We start from the raw sequence: 17496 nt of genomic DNA on the forward strand, positions 1-17496 counted from the left end.
CTCTCCCCACTAAAAACGCCTCTCCTCCAGTTGGAGGTAAACCGGAGGCGTTAAACAAGGTGAAAGGGACTTTTTTTTCCCCTCTTTCTTTTTTTTTTTGCCTTCTTTCCATCCCCTCCGAGTCCAACGGTGATTTGCCCCCCGAGTACTGGGGGCTCACGGGTTGGTGGTGCGAGGGAGAGGAAAGGAAAGGAAATTACTCGTGTACTTGGGCGAGTGACCAGTCCTCGAGGTACGGGGAAGAGGGGTTGGGGTTTTTTGTTTGTTTTGTTTTTTTTAGATCGGGGTTGCTGCCTCTCTCTCTCCCCCTTCTCCCCCTTGTATCCTCGCTCCCTCCTCGATATTATCGAGCCCCCTTGTGAGGTTAAAAGGTAACCCCCTATACTAGATCAGAAAGGTGATAAAAATGGATATAATTAATTTTACATCATATAATGTCAAGGGCTTAAATAGCCCAGAAAAACGTACTAAATTTATGGCAGAACTTGGCAGGATTAAAGCACAGGTAATCTTTTTACAAGAGACCCATTTTAGAAAAGGTAAAACACCCAGACTGGGCAATCAAAGATTTCCGATTGTATACCATGGTGCCTCGCAAACATCTAATGCCGCGTACACACCATCACTTTATGTGATGAAAAAAAATGACGTTTTTAAAAACGTCACTTTAATTGACTGTGTGTGGGGGAAAACATTGTTTTATGTCTTGTAAAAAACGACCAAAAAAAATTGAAGCATGCTTCAATTTTATGTGTCGTTTTTCAAAAGTGCACTTTTTACTTCACAGAAATTGACCGTGTGTAGCAAAAAACGTCGTTTTCTAAGACGTTTTTTCATCCACGCATTCCCAGAAGCTACTTATGAAGCAAGCTTCAATGGTAAAACGTGGTGAGAACGTAACCTCACTTTGCAAGATCATTGTGAGAAAACGATGGTGTGTAGGCAACTTCGTCTTTGAAAATTGAAGTTTCAAAAACATCATTTTTTACTTCACAGAAAGTGTCGTTTTTTTTCATCACATAAAGTGATGGTGTGTACGCGGCATAAGGTGAACGGGGTGGCAATTATGATCTCAAAACAAATGATTTGGAAAGAATCTAATGTAATTACGGACGATGTAGGCCGGATGCTAATAGTAAAAGGGGAGCTAGGGAACCAAAAAGTTACCCTGGTGAACGTATATCTACCCAATGAAGACCCCACAGCTACACTGGAAAAATATCTGGAAGTGGTACAACAACACAAAGAGGGGTTCCTTATCATGGGGGGCGATCTAAATATAGCATTAGACCCAGCTATAGATGTATCAAAGGGAGTATCTCACATCTCCAATATAAAATTACGGAAAGCAAGGTGTCTATTGAAAGAAACTCAGGTAATAGATAGCTGGAGGATGATGCATGCGCATGACAAGGACTACAGTTTCTTTTCTGCGAAACATAAGACATATACAAGGATAGACTATGTTTTTATAGATCAGAACATTCTTTCACGACTACGAGATGCAGCAATAGGGTCTTTTACAATATCCGATCATGCGCCAACCAACTGTAGTATAGAATGGGGAGAGAGGGGGCCACGAGAATGGAACTGGAGAGTAAACGAGACACTCTTAAAAGATCCGGACTATGAGAAACAGATAGCCCGGGAATTAGATAATTTCTTCGACTTGGATGAAACGCTGCCTATGAGTATATGGGAAACACATAAATGCTACCTGAGAGGGGTGCTAATATCATTGGGAGCTCATAGAAAACGTACTCTGAGTGCTAAACTGGATAGTTTGCTGGGGGAAATCCAATTGCTGGAAACAGCACATAAGAAATTACAGACACACCAGATAGGGGAGAAGTTGGCGGGTCTGCGGGAAAAATTAAATCTCATGTTAACGAATAAAGCAAAAGCCAAATTGAGAAGGTGTAAAAGAACTTTCTATGAATATGGGAATAAACCCAGCAGATTACTGGCGAACGCACTCAGAGATACGAGAGCCCGTAATCAGATCGAAAAAATTAAAACACAGGGGAATGTGCTGGTGAGCTCTACGCAACAAATAGCTGAAGCATTTAGAGAATATTATTTAAACTTATATAATTTGGAGAAGCAGTGTGGAAGAACAAATACCTCAGAAAGAGAAGAAAGGGCCAAGGAATACCTAGTATTTTCAGAAATGCCAAAGATACCCATAGAAAACGCATAGAAGATAGATGGCCCGATTACAGTAGAAGAATTTTTGGGAGCCCTCGGAGCATTAAAAGCGGGAAAGGCGCCGGGCCCTGATGGATATACATTGCGTTAATACAAAATCTTTGCGGAAAAACTGGCGCCTAGGTTTGTCGCGGCCTTCAATTCGATCCGCGACGGACAGAGGATGCCAGCTGAAACCTTAATGGCTGAGATTGTAGTGATCCCTAAGGAAGGGAAAGACCCTGCCCAGTGTTCAAGCTACCGGCCAATATCTTTGCTAGACGTCGACTTAAAGATTCTGGCGAAGATACTGGCAGATAGATTGTTGACGTGTGTCCCCGTACTGATACACCCGGATCAAGTGGGTTTTACCCCGGGTAGAGAAGGCAGAGAGAACGCTCAAAGGATAATAAGCACAATATACTTAGCTCAACAACGCCATCAGTCTGTAGTTTTGATATCCGCTGATGCGGAAAAAGCTTTTGACAGGGTGGAATGGGGATATCTAAAAGCTATGTTATCACATATTGGTTTGGGGAAGGGCCTACTGAACTGGATCACAAGCTTATACTCCTGCCCATCGGCAAGAGTGAGGATAAATGAGAAAAAATCAGACCCCTTCCCTATCCATAATGGAACTCGGCAGGGTTGCCCCCTATCCCCAATTATATTTATCCTCTTTTTGGAGCCCTTTTTAAGAACTATAAGGGCAAACAGTGACATACGGGGTATCCGGGTTGGGGAAGACGACTATAAGGTGGCAGCCTATGCTGACGATCTACTGTTCACGTTAACGTCCCCGATAACATCGCTCCCATGCTTACTAGCAGAGATAAAAAGATATGGAAAAATTTCCAATTTCAAAGTAAATTATAACAAATCGGAAGCAATGGGAGTTGAGGTGGACAGTGGATTACAGCATCAATTAGCCGGTAGCTTCTCTTTCAGATGGACAGATTCCCATGTGGAATATTTAGGGACGAAGATACCAAGGAAACTGGGCAGGATCTTTGAATTAAATTTTCTACCCCTAATAAAACAAATAAAGTCAGACTTACTAAAGTGGGATAAAGAAATATTCTCATGGTTTGGCCGAATAAATATAATAAAAATGAATACGATGCCAAGGTTACTCTATTTATTGCAGACTCTTCCCATAACATTGCCGATGGGATTTCTGAGAGACATGAGAGCTAAGTTTATGAAGTTCATATGGGCTGGAAAACCGGCCAGAGTCCGGAGAAATATATTGATCCTACCTAAAGAAAAAGGAGGAGTTGGCCTCCCAGACCCAATGGGGTATTATGAGGCCTCTCACTTAGCACGAGTAGTGGATTGGTGCACACACCAGGCTGATAAACCTTGGGTCAATCTGGAACAAGAAGTAAGCAATATCCCCATAGAAGGTCTGGTGTGGTTAGGGGAGAATAAGATACCTCAGAGTGCAAAGAAACATCCAATGATAAAGGCTACACTCAGAGTTATCAGACGGGTATGTAAGAATACGAAACTGGTGAAATGTATCGGCCCTATGACACCTATTCTGGGAAATCCGAGTTTTGTGCCAGGGGTAAAAGACCGATATTTCAATAATTTAAGACGGAAGGGAGCCAGTAGGCTGATACATTTCATGAGAGAGAATCACGTAATGCAGAACGAAGATTTAGAACTGGCATATGGAGAAGATATTGATATATGGAGACGTAATCAGCTGAGAACGTTTCTAGGATCTCTGAAGATTCATGAGGTAGAAATAGGGACCCCGTCTAAATTTGAGGAAATTTGCCTAAAAAAAGAACCATTGAGACATAAGTTATCACACATGTATACTTTATTGATCGAATCAAATGCGCCACAAGAGCTTGTTTTCATACAGGCATGGGAAAGGGATCTGGGTATCAAGTTCTCAGACACACAGAAAAATAAGATCTTTTCATTTATACATAAAGCCTCAATTGCATCTAGGTACCAGGAGGGGGGATATAAAGTTTTGACAAGGTGGTATAGGACACCAACAATACTGAACCGGTTTTTCCCTAACACGTCTAAAGTTTGCTGGAGATGTCAGAAAGAGGAGGGCACCATGGTACACATATTCTGGGAATGTCTGGCGATAAGAGAATTTTGGAAGATGGTCTCGGAGACAATCCTGGAAATTACCGGGACAAATCTTGGAGATAGACCCGCGGCATTCTTGTTACTCGACATTCCCATATCAATGGAAAACTATAAACAATCCCTATTACGTCATTTGATAACAGCTGCAAAGGCGTGTATACCAATCCTATGGAAGAGTACCGCCTCCCCAACAAAACTGCAATGGCTTAGCAGAATAAATGAGATACAGATTATGGAAAACCTCACAATGGGAATACAGGAACGAGAGGAGATTTATTGGAGGACCTGGACTCCATACATAGAATATAGGGAGCGGAGCTTATAGGGGGGGGGGAGGGGGAGAGACCAGGGCTGAACGGATGCATTTTTTTTTTATTTTTTTTTGGGGTGGGGAGGGAGGATTCAGGGTGGGTGATCAATATTTCCTTGGGCCCATGGTACCTCTCCGAGGATGGTAGATGAAGATCGTGGGGCCATGAAGGAGAGGGGACCTTGGCCAGTATAGAGGAGATTAGAAATGAAATAGGAGGCTGTAACATAGAGTTTATGAGATGCTAAGGAATGTTATAATGGTGAAGATATTGTAAAAGCTGTACCGGTTGTTATTTGTTTGTGGAAGGAAAGAGAAAAAAAAAGATATATAAAATAAAGAATTATAAAAAAAAAAAAAAAAGAAATGGAGGTGAGCAGAAATCTCCCAAAAGTTTTTACACTTTGGATAGGGTAAGGAATGAATAAAACCCCTGATAGTTTTTTCTTTTTTTTCCAAGCCGATCAAGGTGGTCTATGCAAGCATGTTTTTCCCCCCCAAAAAACTTCGATTTTTGATATCTCTCCAAAGTCAGGGAAATGCGTTGCTTTAACTGACAATTGCGCGGTCATGCGATGTGGTACCCAAACAAAGCTGTCTTTTTTTTTCCACAAATATAGCTTTCTTTTGGTGGTATTCGATCACCTCTGGGGTTTTAATTTTTTGCGTTATAAACAAAAAAATAGCGACAATTTAAAAAAAAAGCTATCTTTTTACTTTTTGATATAATAAATATCCCCCAAATATATATATAATATTCCTCAGTTTAGGCCAATATGTATTCTTCTACATATTTTTGGTAAAAAATAACAGTAAGCGTATATTGATTGGTTTGCGCAAAAGTTATAGCTTCTACAAAATAGGGGATAGTTTTCTGGCATTTTGTATTATATTTTTTTTTTATTAGTATTGGCGGTGATCAGTGATTTTTATTGTGACTGCGACATTATGGCGGACACATCGGACACTTTTGACACTATTTTGGGACCATTGTCAATTATACAGCGATCAGTGCTATAAAAATGCACTGATTACTGTGTAAATGACACTGGCAGGGAAGGGGTTATACACTAGGGGGCCATGAAGGAGTTTAGTGTGTCCTAAGGAGTGATTCTAACTGTGGGGGAGTTGGCCTACAAGTGACATGGCAGTGATCACTGCTCCTAATGACAGGGAGCAGTAGATCACTGTCCTGTTACTAGGCAGAACAGGTAAATGCCTTGTTTACATAGGCATCTCCCTGTTCTGAAGTTCAGTGACACGATCGCAGGACACCGGCGGACATCGAGTCCGCGGGTCCCACAGGCACTGTCATAGAGCACGCGGTGGGAAATTCAAAGCAACGTAGAGGTACGTTGTTTTGCCCAGCCGTGCCATTCTGCCGACGTATATCATCGTTAGACGGTCGGCAAGTGGTTAAAGTTCTGGTGACAATTTATTATTTAAAATTTTCCTAAGAATGTTAGAAATCTTCTCTGCTTGAGTGGTTCACCCTTGCTATTTGTTCTGGTGACCGTGACTGGAAGGTTTAACATTTACAATGAGGGACACCTGTTTCAGGGACAACTAAGAAAGGATTTTCCATAATTCTCATAGCGAAAGAGATATCCTTTTACTTTATCTTGGGTTTCTGGAACAATAGTGGAGAAGAATGCTTCCTAATGGTACACCAAGATTACATTTTTTTTTTAACTTTCAACTATTTCCTTACTGTATCCAAAACTAAAATCTTTGAATCTTAGCCTGTGACAATGCACATCAAGTATTCCTTAGTTCCAATCACTATACTCTGGTGCTAAATTACCTGTAGTCCAACTCCAAGGTATCAGCACCTTAACCTTCCACCCTCACTAACTAACCACTGATATGAAAAAAAACACATATCCAAATGCCCATTTTACCTACCTGAATCCTGGGTCCTGTGATGCTGCCATTCCATTCCTTCCATCCTCTTCTGTTTACTTAAGGGGCTCCTTCCACTGGCTGCCTGATGTGGCCACATCTGAGTGGAAGCAACACTTCCAGTAAACAGGTCCTCTATAACAGGCTCCAAAGGCAGAAGAACTCATGGCGGCAGTGAGGGGACTGGCACCCAAGAAGATAACAAGCAGAAAAAATGCCTGGTCTCTAGTGCAGGATATTTGCTCAAGAAAATGGTGACTTTGATCAATTTTACTGCAAGATGGTTGAATCTATCTACAGAACTGATAAATAAAGATGGATAAGGGTATTTGTACCTGACCCACCAAGGGACCTGCAGCTAATAAATCATTAGTTGGTAAGGATGTGAAAGAACTTTTATCTGCACTTTAGGCCTCGTACACACGACCAGACATGTCCGATGCAAACGGTCCACGGACCGTTTTCATCGGACATGTCTGCTGGGATCTTTTGGTCTGATGTGTGTACACACCATCAGACCAAATTCCCCCGCGGACAGAATACGCGGTGACGTGGCGGCGATGATGACGCGGCGACGTGCGCGAACCAGGAAGTTCATTGCTTCCACGCATGCGTCAAATCACTTTGACGCATGCGTGGGATTTCGGGCCAGCGGACATGTCCAATGAGTCGTACTAACCATCGGACATGTCCGACGGACAGGCTTCCAGCGGACAAGTTTCTTAGCATGCTAAGAAACTTTTGTCCGCTGGAAACCTGTCCGCTAGGCCCTACACACGGTCGGACATGTCCGCGGAAACTGGTCCGGCGGACCAGTTTCAGCGGACATGTTCGGTCGTGTGTACAAGGCCTCACTCATTCGAAAACCTAACCCCAGGCTGAGAGAAATTATTATTTAATCCAGGTATTATCCAAAAATATTGATGTGATTTCAAATATCCAAGCTTTTATATTATTTTCCTGTAATGCCTGGCAAAATATGACTTAGACTGAGAGAGGAAGGGACAGTACTCAAAACCAATCAGGAACTACTGCATGTTACATCATTGTTAATCTATTATTTGAAGCACAGGGTTGTTTCACTGTGCACTTCTTCTTTATGGAACAATTTTTTTATGTTTAAAAGTCATAATGACTCCAAGCACAGTCTTTGTCCTAAATTGGCAGTATCTTAAACCTGGGCTCTACCTATGCAGACCTCCCTTGCAGCTGAGGGAGTAAAATGAAGGCACTGTGGGGCTATGGACTCCATTGTGACCGTGCTGTTTGACCCAGTGCCGTCACACAGTCGCATGCTCATCCATACCGAGGAGCACCAGGTATATCTTTTGGCTGTTGGCACAGAACTAAACTGTAAGTATACGCTGATGGGGACTGTGGAATAAACCAGACACTGTTGCTTTGCCCTTAACAGGTAAAGCACAAGTTTGTTTTAAAGTGGCTCTGTCTGGCTGGAGAAACAAGTATAATAGGTATTCTACTCTAGGGGACGATCTTATGGATAATTTTTAAATGACTGAAGCTGGGAATAGAAGGTTACTTTTTTTCTTACAGATTCCTCCATGCACACAAGCGAGGTGGATGGAGGAATCCCCCACCGTCAGGACATTGTCCTCAGACAGAGGCTCCGGCAGCTGCCAGAATACACTGATCACCGGCTGCAGACGCTGATTGACAGCAGTTTTCCAGTGTGTTCATTCAACAGAACAGATTGAATTTTGATCGCCTATGCCCAGCTTAGCAAATCCTTTTAAGTAAAATAAATAAATCAATGAACATACAGTATGTATTTCTTGTATGGCGCAACCAGATGTATACGATTAAAATATGAAATTCAGAGGCAATCAGCAGGTAAGGTTTTAATTTTATATGTAATTACCACTAATGTAACTATCAAACCTTTATTATCAGTATCCACGCTATCATTGGCACATACTGTATATAATCTACGATATCAGGGGAACGTAGAATCCCCTTTTTGCATCCAACTGTTGTTAATCTTTAGACTGAAGATTTATATGTATTTCTTGGTTTCAATAAAAAGGGAGAATGTCTGTTCTGATTAGATAGAGCACAGGTGTCAAACACAAGGCCCATGGGCTAAATCCTGCCCTCCGGGCCATTTCATGTGGCCCTCACACCTCTCCTGCAGCTGCAGAACTCCAGCTCTCCTCTGGTCCTCCTCCAGACCCTTATTTTCTGCTTTCAAGCAATGTATTCAGCTTTTTCTCAGCAGCAGCATAAGGAAAGGGGGGTGCATTGTGATGTAAAGGAAAGTGGGGGGTGGCTCTTGACATGTAATATATGGGGAGGGGATGCGCTGGACATCTAATCTTACAGATACAACCGGCCCTTTTGAGGGCAATCATAATGCTGATGCGGCCCACAATGAAATTGAGTTTGACACCCCTGAGATAGAGGGTTCCCAAACAATGAAGGATTACCCTTTTTTACCTAGAATTCCCAAGTAACTTTTGTTTATGGATGTTTGCATTATGTCACAAGAATATGCGCTGTAAATAATAATGATCAGGAACGCCACATTTTATTTCAAAAACTTTTATTATAGCAAAATCTGTAAACACCAAAAAGAAGTTTAAAAGAAGCAAGTGTAGCAAAAGAGAAGTATGGGTTTCCCTGATTGTAATTCTTACTTATATATTGGACATAGATAAGGGGAAATTGCCCACTGGATTACTTGTTTCTCTAGATGGAAGTTGGCACAGGTTGAGAGGGCGACCTCTGCTTTCTTTCCCATACTCCTCTGCTATCGAAAATATGAGTTTGATATCATCAGCTACTTGCAGTATCTCTGATTAGGCAGATTTTGATTAACATGAAGTACTTGGTAGTACTCGGGTAAGAATATTTTATGAAAGTGCAGAACACAAGTAAATATCACTAAAAATAACTGTAAAAATATACTTTTATATTATATATATATATTTTTACAGTTATTACTTACGCTCTGTGTGTGACTATTTTTGTATGGAACATCATTAAAAAGACCCATACTGTCTTTTAGCTATTAGAATTACACATTTTTTTTTTGCTCGGTTTCATATTATTACATATATATATATATAAAAAGTACACAAGAAAAAAAAACAGAGAATATAAAAACACACAAGAAAATTACACAGGAAACAATCATTTACGAAGCAACAAAAAGTGCAGGTGTGCACTATTCAGTCGGATTTCCATGGGGTGTATTTTATTGATCCAATTAGTGGTACCGAAATGACTAAGCAATTCTAGAACATTTTTCTTAAAAAGAGGTAAATCCACCCAAAATTATTATTGAAGATTTGGATTAATGCCACAAGTTCAGTCATTAACTGGTTTATAAAACATTTCAGGGATTGAGAATGGAGGCTCTCTCCCAAAGATGCCAACTGTAGTTTCTCACCATAGCTGCGAAATTTCCAACTCAGCCTTCAACAAGCAATGCCATGGCCTTTCTTAACTATATTCCAATAAAACACCTGGCAGAGAGTAGATGACCAAGTTTATTGGCAAGATATGTCATGGTTGTTTTGGGCATGTGCAGTTGAGATTTCTGAAAGACAGATTTCCTATTTTGGCGCCTTTTACACAAATGGTCTAATCAGGTCCCTCTTTCAGTTTTCCAGGCGGACCTGATCGGATGGTCCATACACCCCTATGGACCATCCGGTGTAAACGGACTTGTGTCCACCCCTTCACTCTAGGTGGATTGGATCAGAGGGCAGTTTGGTGTACGGACAGCGAAGTCCATTTACTCCTGATCACCCATAGAGCCGAGGAGGCTTTGTCCGTGTCTCCTCTGCAGAACCTAAGCGAACACAGACTTTTTATCTGCTCGCTCTGCTCTCATCAACAGACAGATCCCTTAATGATCAAAACGGAGTCCACCCAGTGTCAAAGTGGCCTCAGAGTCCTCAAGAAGTTGGCAGGGGAGTGAGAATGGTATTACCCATTCCAATCTATTTAACCTTTTAAAAGGATTGTTCCACTGATATTCACTACATATCTTAGAGGCTGTCAGATCTTCCCTCCAAGATTTCTAGATCTTGGAGGATCACTACTGCTAGTATATTCTCCATAATATAAAATAAATCAAAACTCCAATGCAGAAAGAGTGAGACACACTTCATAATGACCATGGAAAGCAGGAGAAGCAGGGATCTCATACACAAATATGGTTTGCTAGTAGAATAACAAATGCCAAAACCAAGTAAGGCTTTTGGTCGCATCAGAACTCATTCTCTCTACATATGAAAGCAGCTTAAGTATTTCAAACGCAGGTCAGAATGAGGTCAACTGCAGGTCGAATGTACCTGTCAGTGGATTTTAATCATCTCAAAAGTGCCTCAAACGTATGTCAGCTCATCACACAGGCCCTAAGAGTGTTATAAAACTGAAAAAATAATTTTGGGTGGACTTATCGTACATGTCAAACACATAACATAATGATAGATTGACAAACTCATTAGTTGTCAAGCGCCTACTATATATAGCAGCAAGTTCAGTTTAAAGCTTATTTTGTATAATGTCAATGTGAATAACCTCTTCATACAGTATATGGAATGCCAATGGATAATAGATTTGTTAAATATTTTTTTGTGGATTTTATATACTTTCTAAGATATCTGAGCATCAACAGGTTGAAGACACAATAGTAAAAATTATACTGAGGTCCTTATCAATCAATACACTGGAGACATCCTATAGCTGTAGGTGGGTGTAATACTCTGCATAGTTTTTCCTTAAAGGACCACTAAGCCTAAAACAGAATGGCATTAAGTGAAAAAGTTACTAGCATACACAACTGTGTATGCAGAATTACCTCCGTACTTTTACAGAGATATTTGGCATTTGCTGTGCCACTTATTGCTCTCCATTACCTGCCATTTTAGGCAGGAAAGAGGCAGCACAATGACACTTTCTAGTTTTCTTCTGTAGGGTTAATAGACAGGATATCAAAAATATTGTTCCTCGCTAAACTATATGCATTTCAAATATCCTCTTTTGTCATTAAATCCTGAAACCAATACATATTAGTCCAAGGAAACTCTTAAACTGACTATTCATGTCGTAATTTGATTGATTGCTTTGAGAGTTAAACAAAAATGGAATTGACAGTTTAATCACTCAAAGGCATAAAATGGTGGTCACCTGTAAGAAGATGGAATTTGAAACTGTGTCAATTGAACTTGGAGAAAAAATGTGATAATTTCAGGCTAAATTACTGTAACTTTTTTATGTTTCAAATTCAATATTTCAATAAACTGTATTGAAGCTGTGAATCCAGTTTTGACTTCACAATCAACAAAAAGATGGTCAACTGAACTAATGGGTGGTAGATTGCTTTGTTTGCAGAAATTCCCTTCAATTGCATCTTGATCATTTCTGGTGGATCGTAAGTGGTTGAAATAAACCACACATATAGCCAGATTAAAGTGAATATATATGGCTTTGCTCATGTAGAGCAAAGCAGTAGGTTCACTTTAATGCAGACCCCCGCAGACATATTTACTAACTTTTTTCACCACCCTGCCACTCTCCTTAGCTATTCGAAACCGTGTATAAGTTCATGGCTGGAGTTTTAACTTACACAATGCCAACCAGTGCTGTTACACAGATAGAGTGACATGCTCTTCCATACCCAGAAGTACTGGATATATCCCTCTGCTCCCAGTGGGGAACTAAATGGTCAGGGAATGAAGACAAATATATGCTGCTGGAGATAAGGTGAGGGGATTAAAGCAAACACATTACTTTTCCTTGACGGGGTAAAGTACAAGTTTGCTTTAAAAGTTATATTACATAGAAAAGCTTGAGGTTTATGTTTATCGCCACTTTACTCATATCTGGGGTAGTGCATCTGTTAGATTTTGCATTAGGGTCTAGAAACTGATAATATGCTGCAAATCACACAAATATGGAAAACATGAAATATAAGTTTCATCAGTCTAGTGCAAGTTGGACTATAAAGGCAATGTGTAGGTGCTCTAAGTTCCATGAAATTTTGAGTAATAAGGCGAAGTAAAGTGCAATTTGTGTGCAGGGTACTTTTCATGTGAACTGTGAAGATGTACACTATATTTCTAAAAGTATTTGGATGCCTGCCTTTATACGCACATACACATTAATGACATCCCATTCTTAGTCCAATATTGAGTTGGCCCACCCTTTGCAACTATAACAGCTTCAACTCTTCTGGGAAGGCTGTCCACAAGTTTTAGGAGTGTGTCTATGGTAATCTTTTACAATTCTTTCAGAAGCGTATTTGTGAGGTCAGGCATTGATGTGGACGAGAAAGCCTGGCTCGCAGTCTCCGCTTTAATTTATCCCAAAGGTGTTCTATCGGGTTAAAGTCAGGACTGTGCACAGGCCAGTCAAGTTCCCGCACCCCAAACTCCCTCATCCATGTCTTTATGGACCTTGCTTTGTGCACTGTGCACAGTAATGTTGGAAAAGCAAGGGGCCATCCCCAAACTGTTTCCACAAGGTTGAGAGCATGAAATTGTCCAAAATGTCTTGGAATGCCGACACGTTAAGAGTTCCCATCACTGGAGCTAAGGGGCCAAGCCCAACCCCTGAAAAACAACCCCACATCATATTCCCCCCTCCATAAAATCTTTTGGACTAGTGCACAAAGCAAGGTCCATAAAGACATGGATGAGCGAGTTTGGGGTGAAGGAATTTGACTGGCCTGCACAAAGTCCTGACATCAACCTGATAGAACACCTTTGGGATGAATTAGAGCGGAGACTGAGCCAGACCTTCTCGTCCACATCAGTGTCTGACCTCACAAATGCGGTTCTGAAAGAATGGTCAACAATTCCCATAGACACAATCCTAAACCTTGTGGACAGCCTTTCCAGAAGAGTTGAAGCCGTTATAGCTACAAAGGGTGGGCCAACTCAATACTGAACCCTACGGACTAAGACTGGGATGTTGTTAAAGTTCATGTGCGTGTAAAGGCAGGAGTCACAATACATTTGGTAATATAGTGTATATTAAAGTGCTAAAAATAATCATTGCAAACAAATTCATTAACCAACAGTACCTGTGTGGCTAAAAAAAAAAATGAACACTGAAAAGAATCAGTAGAGCATTGCTTCCATTTGCAACATGAGCATATGTATTTGGGTTAGTCAAGGGTTTCTTGTGCTACATCTCCAATAGTACTCACAAGAGGCAATAAGATGGGGAAAGCCACATACATCTGCAGTCTTCTCCCTTATGTTTTCCAATTTGTGCAATCTACTGCATGTTATCAAATAGGGACCCAAACTGGTTTGCGTTCATATTTGAAAAAAAGATTCAGTTTCCAGTCTGGTTACTACTGTACTACTGTTGCCTGAAATTAAACAGAGGATTATATGACACAAGTACCTGTCAGAGTGGCTGTCAGATATCTATATATACAGGCTACAAATACTGCCAGTGCAGACTACATTAGAGAGTTGAGAACTCATAGATCCAAGGGACTGTACACCTATCACATATGGATTCAGTGGTTATAGTGTCCTCTTCCAAAGTAGAAGATAAGGCTGTAGTGAGGAATTTGAAGTATTCTATAGCAAATTCAGACAGATTAAGGTATACATACTAAGTGAAGCAATGATTTGAATTGCTTTAGTACACGATTACATATATGAAAATATATATAGGGTGGCAATAGGTTCAGTACTGTCTATGGCACATATCAATTTTCCACTGATTTAACTGATACATTTTCTTTGTGCATTAGCTTGGAGCCTGCATTGCTCAGCTCATAGCAGGTGGTGTAATCGAATCCTTAGTGCATTAATATTTGCAAACAATTTTGGAATCGTATGCCATCCATTCCACTTTCGACAGTAAAGAACTAGTTATTTGGGAATACATCTTGAACCTTTTGAATCTACCTGAAATGCTCCTGGCACCACACTGGCAGTAAATCGACCTATCTTGGCTGTCTGAGCCAATGTCAGATAGGAGTGCTATGGACAATACAGAACTAACTATAGTTGTTCCTATTTAATAAAACAGAACAATGTCTAACCTAACTCATCTCCTTCATTAAGTTTGATGCTATACATAAACTTCTTCCGGGATTTCAGCAATGATACAAAACTGATTTTACAATGTAAGTATATGGCTTGTAAGTTCTCTGAAAAATGGCAACACCGAAGTTGAACAACAGAGCTCCTAAGTTTCTATGTACTGTTTATATAAGTTATTCAGAAATTAAAGGGCACTGGACATCATCGAGATGATGTCCAAAACAGTGTAAAGAATATTGCTATGTGGGCCTTTATTTACTTTTCTTCTAGACTTCTTATTTTTCTAATCTTACTTAAAAGAAAAATGGATTTTCTGTGAGGCATTATATGAAAGATTATTCAGTTTCTAGATGTGCGTTGATCAGCAAAAAGCTTCAATAAGAATGAGCACAAGTAGGTGTCTTGTCTGTCCCCTCGCTGTATTATTTGTCTGTATAGAGACCATTGGCTTCCAAGGGGCAATAATCATAGGCAAATGGCTGATCATGATTATGCCTGCATAGTAGGGATCAATGATCTCCATGGAGGAAAAGACAGCCCATGGTAATAGGTGCTCTGCTTAATGGGTGGGCAAATTGTAATCTTTTCCTGCCATATAAAAACAACATAATGCATATGAGACAGTCAATCAACCACTTGGATGCACACATTGTAAGTAAAAGGGTCAGTGACACAGCAGAAATTAACAGGTTTCTAAATCTCCCTGTGAATTTAAGGCCCTCTCTAGTGCAAAAATGATGTACTGAAACTTAAAATCGTTCTATGTCACAAATTTAACACTGTTCAAATTTACACATACTGTATAACACTTATCACTAATCATTTATAAATATGCCCATCAATAATACATAACGTAAATATCCATCAATGTCATCTTATATTCTCATGAAGTTCACTTTGTCAACAAATCACAATGATCTCTTTAACTGTTAAATCACAGTATAATTATTTTAAAATGGATTAGAAAAGCTAAACTGTACTTATGTGCACGTGTACAGTTATTTGTATTCTTCCTGAATGGTGCATAACTCATATTTTATTCACAGTATAAAAAGACAACAGAAAGAGTTGTCAGACTAAAATGATATAAAATCATATAAACCAGCTTGCTGCAAAACACCGGGCAGTGTGCCCACAGCAAAAGGGGAAACTATGGTGCAATAAAAAGAAGATATTATATAACATCACTAAATGGCTGTCCAATCAATGGGCCATGTAAACTAGAAATAAGAGCAGCTTCTCATATATCAGACAGTACAAAACAGTCTTCAGAAAAAGATATAAACAGAGTACCCAATATCATACTGAAATAATAGTTTAGTCCTCTATGGGCACTTATAGCACACTTAAAACTTCAGGTAGTGAGATTTAGCCAACAATTATAATACATAAATTTAGCCCTACTGGAATAAGGGTGGCTGTAAATGGCTGATCATAGCAAGCACCCCAAATTTTGACAATGAGGGTTATTCTGAGTTCATAGGGAGTCGGAGTTGTTTGTTGGAAACATTAATCCTTTATTCATCCTTGAAAACGGATTGAAGGATCAAAAATTGGATGCATGCAGCTGTCATCCTCAGAAGACTATAGTGCTGGTACAAGTGGCTGGAAGATCAACAGATATCTGTTCATGGCCACTCTTAAGACCACTGCTTTTAAAGCTGTACTCCATGCAGGTATAAAAGACACAAATCTGTGCAGCTCTGCCATCATTAACACATTAAATGCATGCGTTTAGTCTTACAGTAAAGAAAACAAGATCTTTAGTTTTTATTGTATATCCATCAAACTTCAAATGATTGGACACTGGCAAAAAAAGGAGCCTTCAGGGATATCTCCCTATATAATCCCTCCCACTCCCAGCTAGCCTCAGTTTTTTTACTAGTGTCCTTAGATGATAGACCTCTTCTCTCTAATAAAATAAGCTTACCCTTTTTTTATAGAAGTTGTTCTCTTTCTGATGATTCTCTTATCAAGGTCTTTGGCTGTATTATAGCCACTGGGGCTCCTTCTGCAGTTTTCCCAGACTCGGTTCGATTGAAAAAATCATGCTGGCATGTAATGTTGTCGGAATGCATTGGATCCTGCTGTAGGCACTCCCAGTGGCATGTAGCGTAATGGGGGATGCTTGAGAAAGGATGAATACTCTTGTGCCCCTCTATGTCGAACCGTCCGTGTAGCAGTGAAACTAACTGGTACGGTGACACTGTGGAAAGCGAGGCATGGAGCGCAGCGTGAGTCGCGGTGACGTCACTGGAATGCGACGGCGTTTCGGAGCTGGCCCTTGCGTGTGACAAAGCGAGGCATGGGGGATGAATCCCTCATGCTTGAGAAAGGAGCGCTCTCTGTCACACGCAAGCGCCAGCTCCGAAACGCCGTTGCATTCTAGTGACGTCACTGCGACTCACGCTGCACTCCATGCCTCGCTTTCCACAGTGTCACCGTACTAGTTAGTTTCACTGCTACATGGACGGTTCGACATAGAGGGGCACAAGAGCATTTACAGCCTACATCTGGTGTGGAAGGACGTCACACTAGGGACCATCTTTATGATCTACATGCCGGATCTCCAACATTTACATGTAAATCGATGCTGTAAACCTATCATGTATTAAAGCTTTTTGTTTGTTAACCTGAAGGCGCCTTCTTTCCTTTTTTCTCTACACATGTTGGAGTTCTGCTCTCACCTCCCCCGTTTTGGAAGGCTTGCCCCGGGATACAGACTGGGATCATCAGCTTTATATAGGACAGTGTCCTCCTCCTGTCTTCTCATCGTTCCCTTCCACTTCCAGGTTTTTATATACATTTTTAACCCTTTGAAGGATCTGTAAAAACGGACATATAAACTTCATTTTTTCACTGATCTTCAGCGCCACTACTCCATCTTTTGTCTGTATGTCCTAATCTAAGGTGTGGGTGTCCTTTTGTAAGATGATATAGACC

Source organism: Rana temporaria, chromosome 5, assembly GCF_905171775.1.
Source record: "Rana temporaria chromosome 5, aRanTem1.1, whole genome shotgun sequence".
In the NCBI taxonomy this organism is placed as follows: domain Eukaryota; kingdom Metazoa; phylum Chordata; class Amphibia; order Anura; family Ranidae; genus Rana; species Rana temporaria.